General features: G+C 36.4%; 1 long non-coding RNA gene across 1 annotated transcript; it reads right to left on the bottom strand.

Moving 5' to 3' along the window:
• Window positions 1–3911: 3911 nt before the first annotated feature.
• LOC135783736 (uncharacterized) lies at window positions 3912–6100 on the bottom strand. The gene is made up of 3 exons (XR_010545754.2): window positions 5451–6100; window positions 4544–4615; window positions 3912–4458 (listed from the first exon to the last, which is right to left on the bottom strand). It is a non-coding gene; the product is annotated as an uncharacterized lncRNA (long non-coding RNA).
• Between the last annotated feature and the right edge of the window lie 13380 nt (window positions 6101–19480).

Genomic DNA, 19480 nt, shown 5'->3' on the forward strand with positions numbered 1-19480 from the left:
GGTAATATTATTACAGTTTTCCCGAGCTAGTTACTTAAGTTACATTCGCCAGTAGCACCTTCATCACACAAGGCACAAAACACAGAGAACAAAAGGGAAGGGGAGGAGGGCGTGAATGGAACAGTGATTGGTCTAAGTTTGGCACGAGGTATCATTTACCATCACCGATTGGTCGACACCCGGTAGCCAGCAGCACAGAGCGGCAGCAGCACAAAGACAGATCGGGTAAATGGAAGCGTCAACAACGGCAAGCTCTTTTTCAGAGGAAGGTTCCCAGCAACAGAAAGCTAGTTTCGACGGGTGGAGATTCAGTCATATTTTATTATGTTCAACGGAAGGAAAATAACTTGACGGTGAAGTGCACACTCTTTAATGTTTCTCCGAACGCTGTGCCCCACGTCCTGTAGCGGGTAAGGAAGCCAGCATTTTCTTGGCCGTGGCTTGCCCAAATAAAAATTCTTGTCCAGAAAAAAATGTAACTAGTAATATAACTAGTAATATAACTAGTTACTTTCTCCAGGGAGTAATAAAGTAAAGTAAGGCATTACTATTTTTGAGAATAATATGTAATACGTAATATATTACTTTTTTGAGTAACTAGCCCCAACACTGGTTATATAAACAAATGATTTAAATAAAGTTTTTCCGGACCTATGAAAATTATGGGAATTCAGATTTGGACCTTTGAATGTAAACTTTGAGAACCCCTGCTTTAAAGTATACTACTGGTATGTTAAAGCGTAACTAACCCCTGGTCAGAGCGTGACTCCACCCACTGGTAATATTTGAAAAATGCAAGAAAAGTGGGCAGATCCAACAGGAGATAGAGGGGACGAACTAGTGTGTGGTGAGCTCGTAACAAGGGCGTGGTGAGCTTGAATCTGCTTACATCATGAGTAATTTTTTGGACCCAACATCCAATAGGAAACTTCAACTGCAGTACCCACCGTTCAACCTGAAGAGGGCAGCACTCAGACGTTTTTACACCATATATTGTAGCATTGAAACACTTTATACCCAAATGTCGAAAAACTTACTAAAATCAATGAACAGCACTAATAAAGCATCATTCTTACAGATCATTAACTAAAAAAAGTTGGTTTAGGGTTTAGTTACTCTTAAAAATATTCCAAATGTATTCCCAGGTGAAAAAAGTTCACTAAAATAAACTATTTAAGTACACTTTCCACATTATACTAAAAGTGCTCTATTTTCGCACACTAATTTTGAACTTAGTATACTAAAAAGTAGTATTTAGTACTTCTTAACTCTTTCACCGCCAGCGTTTTTAAAAAAAGTTGCCAGCCAGCGCCAGCGTTTTTCATGATTTTCACCAAAGTTTAATGCCTTCCAGAAAATGTTCTTCTTTAAATATATAAACATACAATATACCAAATGAAAGAGCAGACCCTCTGCTTTCAAACAAAAAAAACCGTTTCATCCTACCTTTAGTGGTTCTTTTGCAATCAGCTTTTGAATATGGGTAGGTTTTTGGAAAAACACCATATTTTGAGCAAAAAGCAGAAATAATTCAATTTTTATGACGGACTTTTCATAGAGATCCATTCAGAGCGATCTTTAAAACAGACACGGACATGCAGCAGCTTGGCATAGGGAAATACTTCCGGTTTTAAAAAGTTGCGGAAGGGCGCCACCTGGTGGATAATAGCGGTATTGCGGAAAGACGGAATATCTCGTCATTGGCGGGGAAGCGTTTTCTCTTAATTGACGAGAAATCTCGTCAATGGCGGGGAAAGAGTTAAGATGAACTTAATTACCATCTTAGTGTACTCAACTGTGCTATTTTGAGACACCATGAAGTTGAACTAAAATGTATTTTTAACATACTATGTCTGTATTTAAAAAAATATATATTTCATTATAACTTGAACCCACCTTTAAACATTTATGAATCTACTTTAAAATATACTAGTAGTATGTTAAAATAATATACCAAATGTATTCCCAGGTGAAAAAGTTCACTAAAATACACTTTAAGTTCACAACCTTACGGTACCAAAAGCTCTTTATTTTCGTGCAGTAAATTGTGCTTAATATACTAAAAAGTAGTATTTAGTACTTGTTAAGACAAACTTAAAGCGTAACTAAACCCCTGGTCAGAGCCTGACTCCACACACTGACCATATTTGAAAATTGCAAGAAAAGTGGGCAGATCCCAACGGAGATAGAGGGGACGAACTAAGCTCATACCAAGTGTGTGGTGAGATCGTAACAAGGGCGTGGTGAGCTTGAACCTGCTTACGTCACGAGAAATTGTTTGGACCCAACATCCAATAGAAAAATTCAACTGCAGTAGCCACCGTTCACCTGAAGAGGGCAGCACTCAGATGTTTTTACACCATATATTGTAGTATTGAAACACTTTGGGCCCTATTTTAACGATCTTAGCACATCGTCTAAAGCGCACGGCGCACGGTCTAAATGGGCGTGTCCAATGCCACTTTTGCTATTTTAACAACGGGAAAAATGGTTTGTGCGCCGAGCGCAGGGTCGAAAAGGGTTGTACATATTTTCCTAATGAGTAATGGGTGTGTTTTGGGCGTAACGTGCAGTAAACCAATGAGAGACTCAGCTATCATCCCCTTTAAAAGCCAGTTGCGCTGTCGCTGTGCGTAATCCCTATTTAGATAACGGACCTTGTTAACTGAAAAACTAAGCGGAGGAAGAAGGCCACCAGTTTAAGAATAATGTTAAAAAAGTGTTGTTTTCATTTTTATTGAATTTTTTATTATTAAAACCTTTAAAAGCCTTTTTCTTTTTCTTAGTCATAGAAGTACAAATATCAGGCTTTGAATTGCTGTCCTAAATGTATTGATATCTTACATAATCAATGTAATTGCATAAAATGATTAGCAAATATGCAAGAAAAGGTTTGTATTCTAAAAATACAAACAAAAGATAAAGGATTTACAAACGCGCAGAGAGCCGAAGCGTTTCAGCACTAGAACAGCGCCATATGGCCGGGATTTTTTACAAAGCATTATTTAAAATGTTTCTCATCTTACCATATCCACAGGTACAGTGTCATCATGTACAATAAATCCGTAAGATAGCATTTAAAAACGTTTAAAAATAGATGCATTTGTTTAAAGCAAAGCATTTATTTACTTACCAGACTGCAGGTGAAGCAGCTCTTTGTGCCTTCGAACGTCTCATAATCGTTCCTCATTTATGTCCAAGAGACTCAATAATAATCTTTTACATTCAATTCTTTAATCTTTTATATTTAAAAGCGTTTTTGTGCTGCTGCCATTCATGTATGTGATAAGCAAACCCGCGTTGTCATCCCGTTTAAGTGCATATTACTAATGCGCTCTTTAAATAACAAACAACACTATTGCGCCATTGACTTTAGACCAGGTTTTTGTTGGTCAATGGCGTAGTCTATTTTAGTTGCCTCAAAATAGCAACTCGCCAACAATGCGCCTGAACACACCTCGTTTTCAGACCAGAATGCCCATGGGCGCAAAAGGGGGCGCAAATGCATTTGATATTTAAACAATGTGGCGCTAAACGTGAAAATTATAATTGTGCAGGGTGGAAACAGCAAAAGACACTTGCGTCGCGCATTGCGCTGCATTGCGCCGGGTGTAAGATAGAGCCCTTTATATCCAAATGTCAAAAAACTTACTAAAATCAATGAACAGCACTAATAATGCATCATTCTTACAGATCATTAACTAAAAAAGTTGGTTTAGGGTTTAGTTACTCTTTAAGACAATCTAAGTGTACTCAACTGTGTTATTTTCTAAAATTGTTTTCAGTTACAACTTGAAGCACATTTGAACCCACCTTTTAAACATTTATAAATATAATTTAATAATTTCAGATATAATAATATTACATAAATAATATAGCATACAAAATGAAATAATAATATATTGCCCACACATTTGTATACATAAAATAAATCATTTCTAATGTACTTCTTGTTGACATTTTAATTAGAGTCAAGTATACTATTAGAATGTTATATATGTACTATTTTACCTGCATGTTTTCCACCAAAACATGTTTTAACTCATTCTAAAATGATACCTATTCTGTATTCATACATACGAACCGGTTTCTTCTATCATTAACAACTAATTAAATGTTAAAGAAACAACTAAGTATGTATTTACTGCTATTGAAATGATTTTACAATATAAAACAAAGATCAGTGAAATGCAATGAGCTACTTTTATCAAATTGTGGAACATTAATACATCAATATGAAAAGTACACTATGAATATGCAACCATTGAATAATTATATAATCATAATGATGTAATTCTCTAAACAAAAAGTTACTGGACAAATGCAGAAGTGCATTTGAACTAACTCGAGATAAACCTGCAAATGGCTGAACCAAAACACAGAGCAGTTTAAATGTCACGTTTAAGTGGAGGGTCACTTCTTCTAGCCATTCAGACACTGAAGACTTAATCACAAGGTCTGTGAAAAGGAAACAGAATATATACAAAATTAACCAATAATTAATGAACATATGCATTAGAATTTTGTTAACTTCTCAGTTTACCTTTTAAAGCTTTGACTGTGTCCTCATCAAGCTTGACATGAGTGTCCGTTTGATCCGTCGCTACATGGCACTCTACAAGTTACATTAAACATAGGGTTATAGGAGGCTTAACTCACTGACACTGATATAATGCAAGCTGCGTGTATTACAGGATATTGTATACTTTGATAATTGTGTTTTATTTTAACCAAGGGCATTTTCCATTGACATGTCTATTGTGGTCTTGCTTACAAGAAAAGTTCACCTCTGTTTAAGGAGATTTAAGGAAATCAGAAGTCTTGCCAATGGATTCTATGCACACTTAACTTCCACGTTTGACTCAAGGCTGCTCTTAAGTTTCCGATGCAGCAGATTTAAAGCAGAGTGACAACAGAATTGTTAAAATTATTTGTTTGCTGGATTTACCCAAATTTACAACCTATGATGTGTGAAGAATTGTCCAGATGTGCAAACTGAGAAAGGTTGCAAGTTTTATGTGTTGTCTTATCTCTGTAATCATTCAGATATATTCAGCTAGCCTGTACTAGCAGTGCTTACATTGTGCTGTTTTTTTACAATTCGTCCAGCAGGCTAATCACGTTAGTAATATATTATTGTCTTTGTAATGTTGTCTAAAAGTGTCAGGTAAAGTATTTTTTTTGGACCCAACATCCAATAGGAAAATTCAACTGCAGTAGCCACCGTTCTACCTGAAGAGGGCAGCACTCAGACGTTTTTACACCATATATTGTAGTATTGAAACACTTTATATCCAAATGTCAAAAAACTTACACTAATAAAGCATCATTCTTACAGATCATTTACTAAAAAAGTTGGTTTAGGGTTTAGTTACTCTTTAAACATTAGCATTAGAAAAACGTAAAAGTGATCTAAATGTTATACAAATACTGTAGAACTAAAAACTTACCACCAAGAATAAGTATTTTTATGGGCTGTATCTTCATCTGTTCATCTCTACTTCGACTTATTAGATATTCTCGGCTCTGATTGGTCAATTTGAATGCCGCTGTGCTAAAAAAGACAGGATGTTATGATTTCTGAAATACAACAAGAGAAATTAAATGCCTAACTTTACTCACAAAAAATGTAACGTTATGTTCCAAAAGCCACACAACATACACGCTTGAAGAAGCTGGGTTAAAATTAAGACATACTGTTATACTAAATGTTCTACTTATTTAATAGTTCACTAAAAATAAAAAAGCAAAAATCTGTCATCACTTAACTTACCCTCATGTTCTCTCATTCATCTTCAAACAAAAAACGATGTACTTTAATGAAATCCAAGAAACGTATATTTCCCCTCGATGTCAGATCCACTTGATACATAAAAACTGCTCACATTTCCAAAAGTTAATCGCAACAACAATAAAAACATCGCGGAAGTAATCCATGTGAATCGCGTTGTTTCAGCCAAGTCCTCTGATGATCACTATAATTTAACAGTTTTAGTTTCAACTTTTAATCCACATTTACCAACGATCACGCACGTTGTGTATCGAACAACAGAATCATCAGGAAGCCAATGTGACGTAATGAATCCCAAGAACCAATGAGGTTTAGTCACGTCCGTCACGTGTGTTGTTTGAATATAAACACTAACAAATTTATGTGGATTAACTTTGTAAAATCAATATATAATGCAAGTTCAATGATATGATGTTGAAATTGCAATGTTAGCCTATTAAAAATAATGTACATGTTTAAAAAAATATATGTTTTTTCTAAATACACTAAAACTTCTGTAAAAGTATGCTTGTGTTTAACATACTTTTTTTTTTAAATGTGTAATTAAACATATATTTTTCCCAGCGAACCTCTAGTGCTCTTTTTAGAAATACGTTAAATGTATGCTTGAGTTTAGCATACTTATATCCTTAATTACACTTTTTATATTTATTACTAGTGTACCTCTAGTGCACTTTTTAGAAATACATTAAAAGTATACTTGAGTTTAGCATACTTATAAAAAGTGTAATCAAAGATATAATTATTACCAGCGTACCCCTAGTGCACTTTTTAGAAATATATTAAAAGTATGCTTGAGTTTAGCATACTTTTTAAAAGTGTAATTAAAGATATAATTATTACCAGCGTACCTCTAGTGCACTTTTTAGAAATACATTAAAAATATGCTTGAGTTTAGCATACTTTTAAAAAGTGTAATTAAGCATATATTTATTACCAACTTACCTCTTGAAATACATTTAAAAGCCGTTTAACATATTTTTAATACACTTTAAATAAGCACGTTGGGAATACAAATGTATTAAAAACATATAACTTAACCCTTGTGCATCCTTGAGGACATTTTTGGCTTTTTCAGTTTTGTTTTTTGATAACCTGCATTAATGCTAACTGGATAAAATTTGCCACAGGTGTGTATTTTTATTGGAATTTTAATATTTCACCTTCATTTCCTTTAAAAAAATCTATTTTCTACTAGGCACACAAAATACTTCCTCTCAGGACCCTTTGGACAAAAATGTACCCATTGAAACCCATTAAAACTCCAATTTTTAATCCTGGTGCCATTCAACTATAAACGGATGCAATCTTTGTTAACAGGCTTTCATTCTGTTGGCAAGGCTTCAAATTTTAAATTTTTAATATTTTTTACCAGATGGTACCATTTTTTTAGGTTTGGCATATAAAGCAAATTATCACTATTGTTGTTTTCTGCTGTTTTCGGCTTATGCATATTATAGAGCCAATTAGATATATTATGAAGCTATAATTGTGTGGGTGCATTGGTATGAATGTCAGAGTGTGGTTTGTACAGTCTTGTTCAAAATAATAGCAGTACAATGTGACTAACCAGAATAATCAAGGTTTTTAGTATATTTTTTTATTGCTACGTGGCAAACAAGTTACCAGTAGGTTCAGTAGATTCTCAGAAAACAAATGAGACCCAGCATTCATGATATGCACGCTCTTAAGGCTGTGCAATTGGGCAATTAGTTGAATTAGTTGAAAGGGGTGTTCAAAAAAATAGCAGTGTGGCATTCATTCACTGAGGTCATCAATTTTGTGAAGAAACAGGTGTGAATCAGGTGGCCCCTATTTAAGGATGAAGCCAACACTTGTTAAACATGCATTTGAAAGCTGAGGAAAATGGGTCGTTCAAGACATTGTTCAGAAGAACAGCGTACTTTGATTAAAAAGTTGATTGGAGAGGGGAAAACCTATAAAGAGGTGCAAAAAATGATAGGCTGTTCAGCTAAAATGATCTCCAATGCCTTAAAATAGAGAGCAAAACCAGAGAGACGTGGAAGAAAACGGAAGACAACCATCAAAATGGATAGAAGAATAACCAGAATGGCAAAGGCTCAGCCAATGATCACCTCCAGGATGATCAAAGACAGTCTGGAGTTACCTGTAAGTACTGTGACAGTTAGAAGACGTCTGTGTGAAGCTAATCTATTTTCAAGAATCCCCCGCAAAGTCCCTCTGTTAAAAAAAAGGCATGTGCAGAAGAGGTTACAATTTGCCAAAGAACACATCAACTGGCCTAAAGAGAAATGGAGGAACATTTTGTGGACTGATGAGAGTAAAATTGTTCTTTTTGGGTCCAAGGGCCATAGGCAGTTTGTGAGACGACCCCCAAACTCTGAATTCAAGCCACAGTACACAGTGAAGACAGTGAAGCATGGAGCTTGATATGGGCATGTTTCTCCTACTGTGGTGTTGTGCCTATTTATCGCATACCAGGGATCATGGATCAGTTTGCATATGTTAAAATACTTGAAGAGGTCATGTTGCCCTATGCTGAAGAGGACATGCCCTTGAAATGGTTGTTTCAACAAGACAATGACCCAAAACACACTAGTAAACGGGCAAAGTCTTGGTTCCAAACCAACAAAACTAATGTTATGGAGTGGCCAGCCCAATCTCCAGACCTTAATCCAATTGAGAACTTGTGGGGTGATATCAAAAATGCTGTTTCTGAAGCAAAACCAAGAAATGTGAATGAATTGTGGAATGTTGTTAAAGAATCATGGAGTGGAATAACAGCTGAGAGGTGCCACAAGTTGGTTGACTCCATGCCACACAGATGTCAAGCAGTTTTAAAAACTGTGGTCATACAACTAAATATTAGTTTAATGATTCACAGGATTGCTAAATCCCAGAAAAAAAAATGTTTGTACAAAATAGTTTTGAGTTTGTACAGTCAAAGGTAGACACTGCTATTTTTTTGAACACACCCCTTTCAACTAATTACCCAATTGCACAGCCTTAAGAGCGTGCATATCATGAATGCTGGGTCTTGTTTGTTTTCTGAGAATCTACTGAACCTACTGGTAACTTGTTTGCCACATAGCAATAAAAAATATACTAAAAACCTTGATTATTCTGGTTAGTCACATTGTACTGCTATTATTTTGAACAAGACTGTATGTGTGTACTAAAAATTTTATGTGTGTGTGTGTGTACCTGGTAATTATCACGTTGTGGTGACCAATTGTCGCCACAAAGATAGGAATACCAGTATTTTTGTGACCTTGTGGGGACATTTTGAGGTCCCCATGAAAAAACAAGCTTATCAATCAAACAGAATGATGTTTCTTGAAAATGTTAAGTAGTAGAAGGGTTTCTGTGATGGTTGGGGAATGGGGTAGGTTAGGGGAATAGAATATACAGTTTGTATGGTATAAAATGCATTACGTGGAGCTAAACTATGCAGAGACACCGGCCCTCCAGGACCAGGATTGGTGACCACTGGTGTATAGGCTGAATATATATCTGTCTATAATAGTTAAATATTCACACATCCTTCCATCCATAACCCTTATTCTTACCATCCTTGTATTATGCATCAATGCATATTGTTAGATATTTTTTAAAGGGCTGCACATTTGAGACAAAAAACATATCATTTCCCCTGATATTGTATATCATTTTGTAGCTATCATTTTAATGATATTTATATTGATTTAATTTCATTATTTTTCTATACTTGAGGCTTAGTGGTACAATGGAGTTACGAACACTGGTGTGTAAAAATGGTTTCAATCATATCTATCCTATATATTTCAAATGGTGTTATGTTTAAGGTAACAAGACAGTGACTAAAATAAGGTTTGATTTTGGTGACTTGCACAACTAACTCAGAAATCTAAAAAAATAAAATAAAAACATGATGAAGAAGGGTTACCAATGTCTTCTCTCTTAAAAAGGGAATACTTTTAGTGGTTGGTAAACATGCATGATAGTTTAGGGGATAAACATGTGAATGTATGCAGTGAAATACCTTTGGTCTCTGATGTATCTGCAATTGCCAGACCTTTAGCATCACATATAGAGTAGCTGTCAGCAGAATTTAAATACTAGTGTACTGTTTGTCCTACCACCAGCACACCCTGGCCTTCAGATATTGTGACATGCACTGTAGCTATGATAGAAAAAAATTATAACTCAGTGTAACATAGCAATTATATTCATAAAACATATATTGCGAGCTAAAAAATTGTTTACTACAAATACATACTGTATGGGGATATTTTTCCACTGTCCTTGACGTCTGCATTGTATAATTGTTTTCTTACTGATTTGGTCCTCCTGAGGGGGTTTTGGAAAGTGTTTGATGGGTGTAGAAAGGCAGTGCTTCCTCTTGGACGACAGGATGGTGTTGAAGGACCTGCAACTGGGCTCAAAACCTGTTGTTCTTTGCTTTTTCCAGACACAGAATATGATCCCCTATCACGCATCAGGGTGGTTTGAAATTGTCCTGATTGGTCTGGAAAAAATGTCTCGCGTGTAATGTCATCCTCTAAATAAAGACTATCTGGCTCAACCTAAAGGAAAGACAACTATAAAGGTGGATTAATGCTGGTTAGGTTACCCTCACGCAAATTATCCATGGGTTTGGTTTATTGATTACCATTAAAAATCTGTAATCTTGTGCTACCATGGCAAGGATTTAGTAATCATTGCTTTTTAGTCTTTTTTGTACTAAAACCATTGTTATTTTTGTAAGGGTAAAGTTAGCTAGGTGTCACGGGGGCATTCCCATGCCGTGGCCTAAACAGTGAAAACGAAGAAATACACATTAAACACATATGCATTAAATAAACCACGTAATCACCTTAAAAATAGACATCAGCCGGTCCCTCATTATATCTCGGGCTAACATGGTTAACCGTTTCGTGCCATGATACAGGCTGAACTGCGGCTGATACAGGTCATCCATATTAGCTGATCCTTTAAGAACTTTCCAGTCTACTACTACACGTGCTGCCTGTTGGCAAGGGCATACTGTAGCACGCCCCCTACTGACTACAACCAAAACTGCCACAGAGAATGGGGATAAATAAGTACAAATAACATTATTATTTACTATAGATTAAATAATAGATGGCATATTTGATGGTGATAAATTATGGTCAATAAACGATAGACCTATACATAACGCGAAAGCCTTTTGGGTCCGTGTGGGCTACCCCCTCACTTCCTGCGTAATGGTACGGTCCAACCACAAGCAAGACCATAAAATTGAATCTTGAAAAACTGAGTCACTTTTTGTGTTTGATTAAAATTAAAAATCTAAAATAACAACCCAAAAGTGCATAATTGAAAATTAAACTGAGAGACAATTATCAGTTTGTAAAACACTCATGAAAAAAGGAAAATTAATGTTTGAAACCAATTTTTCATTTGAATCATTTCGATAGTGCAAATTGAAATAATGACTGCAAAGCGTTACACGGACCAATTACATACGGTTTTGTTGCACAGTAATGTAACTTCAGTGTTTATCAAAAAATATTTAAAATAAATAGTGAATATTTTGCAGAAAAATTTATATCTACTTGTTCATGCCCTTAAGTCAATGGTTAGGCTACTAATCAATTCCTAGTTTACTTTGCAGTATTATGATTCCCACCAACTGACCTTTCTTGGTATGGCTGTCTGAATATGCTATACAAGCAATAAGTATGCAGGTAAGTGACTAGTAAAAAGCAGGGATGGATTAATTAAGAGGCCCAGCATCCCAGGAGCTCTTGTGCTTCTGTAATATAGGCTTGAATTGGGTTTGTTCATCTCAGACATGTTTATATCGACAAAAGTCACTAGAATCTATCATTTAAGGGACTATTTATCAAAATGTTTTCCCAGGGGAGCACACCCCTGAATCCCGCTTGACAATTATGTTGATCAGGGCATATATCTTGGCTTAGGGGCCCGCTTACCTCCCAGAGAAAAAAGATCAGGCTCAGGATTTTTTTCTACTATCACCCCTGCTCAAAGCTTCTCTTCAGAGCCGCAGTCAGACAGTACCTGAGTGCATCTTCTGTTCTCTTTTTTTGCAATTGAATCCTTTAAAGTGTAAAAAATGACAAAGCAACACAAATGTGTAACTCCCTAAAACTGTCTCTAATTGAAATGCCCTGTGTTCGAAACGCTCTGAAACTTATATCTGAAAATGGTTAAGCACATGTACCTACTTCTTCTGCAAAATACTACAGGGCAGAATTTTCCAAGGTCCTTGATGTTGTTAATGTGCAGTTTCAAGAACGATTTGAGCAAGAGAGTCTGCTTACGATCAATGCTCTTAAAATGTACTGTTGGTGAGTCTGATGGTGCTCTATTAGAACAGTATCCAAAATTTCACAGGGCATCACTGAAGGTGCAGTTAGCAATGTTTAAGTCTGAGTATAATTACCAGTCAACTACTGAGCCTGCAAGCATTCTTCAGAATATGTTACTAGAAGTCCACCATCTCTTTGACAAAGTGGCAACACTTGTAAGTTTGCTCCTTGTTTTCCCTGTTTCTTCACTGTAGTTCACTGACAAGCTGGGCAATTTCGCATTCATTATCAGACCTTTGATGTTTGTGTGCATGCATGCCTGCATGTTTGTGTGTGTGTGTGTGTGTGTGTGTGCGTGCATGTCACTTTTACAGTAATTTTAGTTTTTCATATAATTATTTACAGGTAGAACACAGCAACAAGACACAGATATCAGACACGTGAAGCACATCAACATGGTGTTGCTGGTGACCAGACAAGGGCCTATGTGAACCATCCACCTGAAGTTCCTGAACATGTTAGCCATGAGTGTGAAGAAACAAACTGGCAGCCAAAAAACTTTCCCTTCCAAGACTGTTCCTACACAATATTAATAAAAAAATCCATACTTTTCCGGACTCAAATTTACATATTTTTTCGACCATATTTATTTTATCTGGATTATTCCAGTTCACGGTCCTGCCATTTGGCCTGCATGGGGCGCCAGCGACATTCCAGAGATTAATGGACTAGGTGCTTGAAGGATGTGAAGAGTGGTTTGCGGCATACCTAGACGATGTGGTCATCTACAGCCATTCATGGGGTGAGCATCTAAAACATATGGAAAGAACTTTAAAGAAGATCCAAGAAGCAGGTTTGACTTAAACGTTGACAAGTGTAACTGGGTGAAGAAAGAAACTTGTTACCTGGGTTACCAATTGGGAAGTAGATAGCTGCGTCCTCAAGTGGATAAAGTGGAAGCGATTTGGCGGAGCCCCAGACCAACCACAAAGAAAGAGGTGAGGTCTTTCTTGGGTCTTGCTGGGTGGTACCGAAGATTCATCCCTGAATTTGCTGCCATCGCTGTGACACTAACGAACCTGCTGGGAAAAAAACATCAAGAACCCAATACCCTGGACCGAAGATACTGAAGTGGCGTTCAGGACCCTGAAAGACAAGATGTGTGCCAACCCAGTACTCCAGAGTCCCGATTTCACCAAGCGGTTCCTGGTCCAGGTAGATGCCTCAGCAACAGGAGTAGGGGCAGTCCTGGCCCAGGGTGAAGCGGAGCGAGAGTTACCAGTGCTTTTGCTTAAGCCGGAAGTTGTTGCCTCGAGAAACCAGATACTCAGCGGTGGAAAAGGAGTGCCTAGCCATCAAGTGTAGTCTGGATAGCCTACGCTATTATCTCCTAGGATGGGAGTTTGACCTGGAAACAGACCATCGAGCCCTGACCTGGCTGCATACAATGAAGGACAGAAATTCCAGGGTGACAAGGTGGTCCCTCAATCTCCAACCCTACAACTTCAAGGTACGGCATCGACCAGGAAAGCAGAATGTGGTCACCGACTACCTGTCTCGTTTCCCGGCCAGTACGCGGCTTGGAGAGGGGGAAGGTAATGAGATGGAGCACGACCGCCAACCACGCTGAGCAGGCAACACTGGCGCAAACACATATACATACACGCACATGCATACACCGCATACACTTACTTTAATTATACTCGATTCGGCAGCGGGTGCACACGAAGCCGATTCACACGGACATTACAGTCATCAACGTTTCCCCAGTTAATCCTGTTGTTTCATACACATACACATGCACACACTTTGTTTTGTTTGTTTGTTTAGCCAGCCTTCGGGGGTGGGATGCTGCGCTGGCGAACCTGAGTGATTGAGCGGTGCACACTTATGACGTCACAGAGTGTGCCGCGCAGTATTCGCGAAGGTTGGCAGAGTCCATTATGTTTGTATATAGGAGGGTGTTGTTTTTGTATGTCATTGTTAAAGGGGGTATGTGTTAAATTATGTTTTAAATATGTGTCAAACAGATGTTTTGTTATGTGTATATAATGTCATGTTTATGTGTTTAAACTCATTGTATCTGAGTTTAATGGCCATTTAAAATACTTACCTGGATACTTACCTGGTTATGGGGACTCCCATTGAAGGGGAGGAGTCTGGCTCTATAAAAAGGGAGGCCAGACTCACAATCAGGACTTGTTTACCAAGTCGACTGGAGTCAGTGGTATTGGAGAAGAAAGTTGCTATTGATATATTCTGAATATTTACTTGTGTATATTTTTCGTCATTGTTTTGTTTTATCTATTTTGGCTTTTGTTTTCTGCACTTGAAAATAAAAATATATCACCTTGGTTTTTCTCCTGATTCACTGTTAATAAACTTCACTTTGTACAAGAGTACAAGTTGCGGTCTGAGCCATCATTTTTGTTTTGGGGATTTTTTCTTTATTTTTGGGACTTACCCACGTCAAAGGTGAACCGCTGGTGTTCACTTTGTCACAACCTTGTTCTGATAAATTGTTTTTAAATTTAACTGCTAAGAAGTGTTACATTCTAAACATTTTGTATTGGTGTTTTTGCCTTTTATTAGGATAGGAAAGTAGCTAGACAGGAAGCATGAGCCAGGACTTGAACTCTGGTCCCCGAGCTAAAGTCAAATGACAATGCTTAATTGGCTGTTAGGTACAGCAAACTTCAAAAGACTGTTTAAACAATAGGCTTATTATAAATAAAATATTTAGAAATTCTATACTAAAATATTGGGTCTCATTTACAAAGCATGCATACGTACAATATTGTTTGTAAAATGTGCGTACGGACGTTTTAACTAACAAATCATGAATCAACAAAAACATTCATACTAAAATGTATTTTAAATGTATGCAAAAACATAGAACAACTTTAACCACACATACCCAATAATCATGAACAAGGAAAAATATATAAAATATATAACACAGATTTTACACAGTATTTAGGGTTCTTTATCCTTGATCATGACTATTGCATAGTGTGCTGAAAAGGGATGACCCTCCAACTGAAAACACGCCTAGAGCACCCTACAACAGTGACCCTAGAAAAAGGGTGAATGACCTTTTTGCAGTACATGCACTTCCAATTGCGTCCACTTCTATAAAGCAACACCTGACGAGAAGATGCAGGGTATGTGTACGTAAGGGTTTGCAAAGGGAGACCTCATTGTACTGTAAAAGTTGTTGTGTCCCCTTATATTCTGAGTTCACCACTCAAAGATTAATTACAGTGCTTAAGTTTTATTTATTTTCAATGTTTATTCATTGTTGAAGGTTTTATTTATGAAAGAATATGAAATCTGAATGTATTTTGCTTGAAAAAGCACTCCTTTCATAAAATTTTTTTTTTTTGTCCAAAATGTTCCAGTTTTTGATTAAACCTACTCCCATTCGTGATTAAAAATGAACACATTAACATAGAATCAAAAGTTTTTTTGTTGTTTAAAACATAGGCTTGGTTCTTTATTTTGATATATAACATGTTTAAATATTCATTGCATAAAAAAATATTCTAAGGGCCATCAAATTAGGTGAAATCATCAAAAATATATATGTGTGTGTATATATATGTATGTATGTATGTATGTATGTATATATATATATATATATATATTTTTATATATTAATTATAATTTGTATTTATTTAGTGTAAATCTTGTTAATTTTATATATATATATATATATATATATATGTATGTATGTATGTATGTATGTATGTATGTATTTGTATATATATTTGAGAGAGATCACTTTTTATATATTAATTATAATTTGTATTTATTTAGTGTAAATCTTGTTAATTTTATATATATATATATATATATATATATATATGTGTGTGTGTGTGTGTGTGTGTGTGTGTATATATATGTATATGTATGTATGTATGTATATATATATTTGAGAGAGATCACTTTTTATATATTAATTATAATTTGTATTTATTTAGTGCAAAAAATTGTTGTGTGTGTGTGTGTGTTTATTTGAGAGAGATCACTTTTTATATATTAATTATAATTTGTATTTATTTAGTGTAAATCTTGTTAATTTTAACATTTTAATTTTTTTAATAAAATTGGAAACTTAACATTAGTTTATGCACCTTGAACTAACATCAATTACTCTAATGACATAAACAAGAATAAAAAATGCTTATATACAATACATACATTTTTTGTTCATAATGCATTTACTAATGTGAACAAATATTTCCTTTTTGTAAAGTGTTCCAGAAATTTCTATTTCATATTATTCAGTAAACAAATCATTCAGGGTCTGTTCTGTTCACAGTCATAGCTCTAATACAGTATAAATATGAACCCTGAAAGAGCAACTCCAATAAAACTCGTGTACAATTCAATGTACAAATCTTATTAAAAGGTAGAAAAGTGATTTAGTTTAGAGCAGTGACTGATTTTCTCTCAATGCTGTTTGATTAACACGAGTGTCAGACAGGAGCAAAAATACATAACTTCCACTTTAAGACCAAAGTCCAGATCTTACTTACTGTTACAAATGCGTTTTCTCTTTTAGCCGTTTACTTTTTTACTTTCTCTAAATTGTTGTATTCATGAGGATAATTTCAAAGGCGAGAATTTTGACGCATGTGTGCATTTAAGGGTCCGTGTAACGCTTTTCAGTTCTTTTTTCAATTTGCACCATCAAAATGAATCAAATGAAAAATTGGTTTCAAAGTTTCATTTTTCAATTTTCATGAGTACTTTACAAACGGACAATTGTCTCTCGGTTTAATTTTCAATTCTAAGTGTTTAGGTTGTTGCTTTAGAATTTCAGGTTTTGGAACAAACAGAAAAATGACGACTTGTTCTAATTTTCCATTTCTGTGTTTGCGCTTGCGGCTGGAACGTATCATTATCGCCGGGGGTGGAGTGCAGTCTACAGCCGGTCACGGACCCACAGCGCTATCGCGTTAAATCTCACCATATTTATCTCCTCTATGTATATTACACATTTATTAAATATATTTTGAATAACAATAATGCCTGAAAACATTTATCTATCGGACCTCGGTTGCCGTTTTGGTTTTTATCAGTAGATGGCGATGTAACGACCTGGCAGTAAGTGCATGCACTCGAGACGTGATGGATAAACCTGTATCTGCCGCAGTTCAGCCTGCATAATGGCTCGAAAATTTTAATCATGTGTTACCCCGATATATTACGAGCCTGGTAGCGAGTCAGGTTTGTCACTTGAAAGTTGCCGTTTCGAGTCTCACGGGCGGCCGCTTGTGCAAGGCACCTTCCATTGCTCCCCGGGGGCTGGGCGCCCACTGCTCCGGGTGTGTGTTCATAACTGGCAGTGCGTGTGTTGCTTACTACTGGATGCATTCCATATTTTAAACCATGTCACTTTTGTTTTCCTTTTTAAAAAACTTTATTAGGGTATGAGCCGCGAATGCCCACCCCGTGACGCCTGCCCTTTTATATTGGCTCATTTACTAACCATATTAATATTTGAGATATCCACAGTGTATCCATTCCCAGCTCTTCTACCAGCTAACAGATCACACCTACAGTGGTGTTAAAAACATGGTACTAATAAAAGTGAATAAATTGCAAAAAAATTATAAAGTGAGATTATTTCTTTATTTTAAATGTATTGAAAACATTACACATTCAATTCCAAAACAAAGCATTAACAACTTAAAGGTGGTTTCCCGGACAGGGCTTATCCTAGTCCCAGACTGAAATGCATGTTTGAGCTGCCGTAATTTAAAACAGTATTCACAGTTCCTGTCAATTTTTAGATTTGTGTCAGAAACTGCATTTGTAATGTCACCCCACAAGTTTTTAATGGTGCAGAGAGATCAGAGGATTGAGTTGGCCACTTTATAATCTTAATCCTTTTTGTCTGGAACCAGATTTTGCCCTCTTGCTTTTGTGTTTGTTGTCTTGTTGACACCCATTTTAGGGGCATTCCTCTTCGGCAAAGGGCAACATAATCTCTTCAAGTATTCTACTGTAGTCAAACTGATCCATATTCCCTTGTATTTGATAAATAGTCCCAACACGGCAGTATGAAAAACATCCCAATCCCATGACTTTTACACCGCCATGCTACACTGTACTGTGGCTTGAATTCAGTACCCGGGGGTTGCCTGAGGTCCTGTAAAGACCCCAAAAAGAAAGATTTTAATCTTATCAGGCCACAAAATGTTACACTATTTTTCTTTGGGCCAGCTGATGTAATGATGTAATTCTATAGATGTCTTTTTTCAACAGTGGTGCTTTACTGGGGCTTCTTGCATCAGTCACAAGATCATCATCTTTTATCTTTCTAAAGGTTTTCAAATTTTTAATCAAATTGCTCTGTTCCTCTGAGCAATGTTTGAAAAGACCCATTTTATTTAGAAATTCAGCAGCATATTATATATTTTATAACAATGGGCAAAACATTTGCCTTCTCTCTTTCTTAATAAAGGACAGAAAGAAGCTGTTTTCACAGGTTGAACTCATTTTAAACTTCAGTATGCTATTATTTTGATCACGCCACTTTCAGTAAATGAATCACTCAGAGCAAGTAATGTGGATATCATTGCCAATGGCTCTATTTTTTTTCTATAAATAATTTCCAGAAATATTACTACTACTACTAATAACAATAGTGGTTTATCAGGTTACTGATGTTGCACTGCTATTTTTTTTAACACCACTGTTTATGATCATGCAGCATAAAATTATAAAATGTTTGCAATTTATTCACCTTTATTAGTACACTACCATGTTTTTAACACCACTGTAGGTGTGATCCGTTAGCTGGTAGAAGAGCTGGGAATGGATACACTGTGGATATCTCAAATATTAATATGGCTAGTAAATGAGCCAATATAACAGGGCAGGCGTCACGGGGTGGGCATCCGCGGCTAATAAAGTTTTTTAAAAAGGAAAACAAAAGTGAAAGTGACATGGTTTTCAAGTAAGGAATGCATCCAGTAAGTAGTCAACACACGCACTGCTAGTCATGACACCCGGAGCAGTGGGCACCCAGCGCCCGGGAAGCAATGGGTAAAGTGCCTTGCTCAATGGCACGTCACAAGCGGCCGCCCGTGAGACTCGAAACGGCAACTTTCAGGTGACAAACCTGACTCGCTACCTCGTAATATATCGGGGTAACATGATTAAAATTTTCGAGCCATTATGCAGGCTGAACTGCGGCAGATACAGGTTTATCCATCACGTCTCGAGTGCATGCACTTACTGCCAGGTCGTTACATCGCCATCTACTGATAAAAAGGCATTATTGTTATTCAAAATATATTTAATAAATGTGTAATATACATAGATGAGATAAATATGGTGAGATTTAACGCGATAGCGCTGTGGGTCCGTGACCGGCTGTAGACTGCACTCCACC

Source organism: Paramisgurnus dabryanus, chromosome 2 (genome assembly GCF_030506205.2).
Source record: "Paramisgurnus dabryanus chromosome 2, PD_genome_1.1, whole genome shotgun sequence".
In the NCBI taxonomy this organism is placed as follows: Eukaryota; Metazoa; Chordata; class Actinopteri; order Cypriniformes; family Cobitidae; genus Paramisgurnus; species Paramisgurnus dabryanus.